We start from the raw sequence: 2,500 nt of genomic DNA on the forward strand, positions 1-2,500 counted from the left end.
CAGCATCAGCAGCAGTAGCAGGAAGAAGAAGAGAGAGAGGGGGAGAGGGAGGAGGAGCAGGAGGCACATCATCATTCATCGGCAGCAGCAGGGAGAAGAGAGAGAGAGAAGAGAGAGAGAAGGGAAGAATGAGAGAGAGAGAGAGAGAGAGAGAGAGGAGGAGGGAGAGAGAGAGAGAGAGAGAGAGAGAGAGAGAGAGAGAGAGAGAGAGAGAGAGAGAGAGAGAGAGAGAGAGAGAGAAAGAGAAAGAGAGAGAGAAAGAGAGAAAGACAGACGACAGACAGACAGAGAGGGAGAGTAAGAGAGAGTACAGAGAGAGAGAAGGTAAGAGAGAAGAGAGAGAGGAGAGGAGAGAGGAGAGAGAGCAGAGAGAGTAGCAGAGAGAGAGAGAGAGAGAGAGAGAGAGGAGTCAGAGAGAGATGGAGAGCGGGAGAGAGAGAGAGAGAGAGAGAGAGAGAGTAGAGAGAGAGAGAGAAAAAGACAGAGAGAGAGGGAGAGGGAGAGAGAGAGAGAGAAGGACTGACAAACAGACAGAGTGAGTGAGAGAGAGTAAGAGAGAGAGAGAAGAGGAGGAGGAGGAGGAGGAGGAGGCGCAGCATCAGCAGCAATAGCAGGAAAAAAAGGAGGACGAGAGAGGGGAGTGGAGAAAATGGAGAAAAACAGACAGACAGACAGAGAGAGAGACACACAGACCAACAGAGAAAGAGAGAGAGAAGAATAAGAGAGAAGAGGAGGAGGAGGAGGAGGCGCGGCCGGCGTGAGTGGGCGTCCAGGTACGCCGACCCGAGCTGATTGGAACAGTATGACGTCAGAGACAACGTCACAGCCGCACCTTCCCGGTCCTCGTCTTGTGACCTGCGGCAGCTCGTCTATTGCGGGTTGTGGCACGGGACTAGTTTCTCTTGAATGAAAATGCGTAATATATTTATGTGATTTTTTTTCTGTCTGTCTGTCTGACTGTGTGTCTCTATCTCTCTGTCTCTTCTGATGGCGATACGCATGATGCCGATGCCACCTTTCACCTATAATGATGTGATAATATCTATGTGCTTTGTCTGTCTGTCTGTTATATTGTCTGTCTGTCTGTCCCTGTCTGTCTGTCTCTTTTTTATCTCATTATCTTGTCTGTCTGATAAATGTCTCATCTTAATATATATATCTCTCTCTCTCTCTCTCTCTCTCTCTTCATATCTCACATCTCTCTCTCTCTCTCTCTATATATATATATGTAACGTACGTAACGTGACTTTTATATATGCTTGCTCTTGCTGTAAACATATATATATATATATATATATATACACCTCTCTCTCTCTCTCTCTCTCTCTCTATCTCTCTATCTCATATCATCTATCTACATATCATATCATCTATCTATCTATACATCTCCCTCTCCTCCTCCCTCCCTCCCTCTCCTCGCCTCCCTCAAGCTCCTCCCCTCTCTCCTTTACCTCCCTCTCTCTCTCCTTTCTCTCCTTCTACCTTCCTTTCCCTCTCCCTCCCCTTCCTCCCACCCTTCCTCTCCTCTCCCTCCTCTCCTCTCTCTCTCTACGAAAAGAGTGTGAGTGTGTTTTGCACGCACAAACACTTCGATGGAGATAATGGGATAACAAGTCGCCTAATAATACGATTTTCTTCTTTCCCTTTTTTTTTCCCCCTCTTTTTTTTTTTTTTTTTTCTTTAGAGGAAGGTAAAAGGACCGCAAGACAAAGGAGACTGGGCGAGGAGGGGGCGGGATGGGGGGGGTGGGCGAGGAGGACGGGATGGGGGGAGGGGTTAGGGAGAGCGGGCGGAGGTCGGGATGGGGGTGGGGGAGTGGGCGGGAGACGAAGTGGGGAGGAGAGACAGAAGAAGGGTAATTTTTCACAAAGGGAAAAAAGGGATGATGATGGAAATGTGATGATGATAATGATGAGGGATAAATAGGATGATGATGATTGTGATAAGGATAAGGATGAAAAGGATAATGATAATGAGGATGAGGATAATGATGATGAAATAATCAGTGATGATATCGATATGATAACTACAAGAATGATAATCAATGTAATAGTGATGATAACGATGATAACGATTTTAATAATGATAATTGCAGGAATAGTAACAATAAGAACAATAATAAGAACAAAAATAATAATGATAGTAACAATTATGATAATAATGACAATAACAATAACAAAAATAATCAAAACAACAGCAGTAATTATAATAATAACAATAATGATGCTGATGATACCAGTAATGTAATAATGATAATGATGAAAATAACAATAATAATAAAGAACAACAACAACAGTAACAACATAATGATAGTGGTGCTAAAAATGACAGTCATGATAATAATGGTAATGATAATGACAATAATGATAAAAATAATAATAATAATGATAATGATAATAATGATGATGATGATGATGATGATGATAATAATAATATTAATAGTAATAACAATAATGATAATAATAATGATAATGATAATAATGGTAATAATAATAATAAA

The sequence above is a fragment of the Penaeus vannamei genome, chromosome 32 (assembly GCF_042767895.1).
Source record: "Penaeus vannamei isolate JL-2024 chromosome 32, ASM4276789v1, whole genome shotgun sequence".
Classification (NCBI taxonomy): Eukaryota; Metazoa; Arthropoda; class Malacostraca; order Decapoda; family Penaeidae; genus Penaeus; species Penaeus vannamei.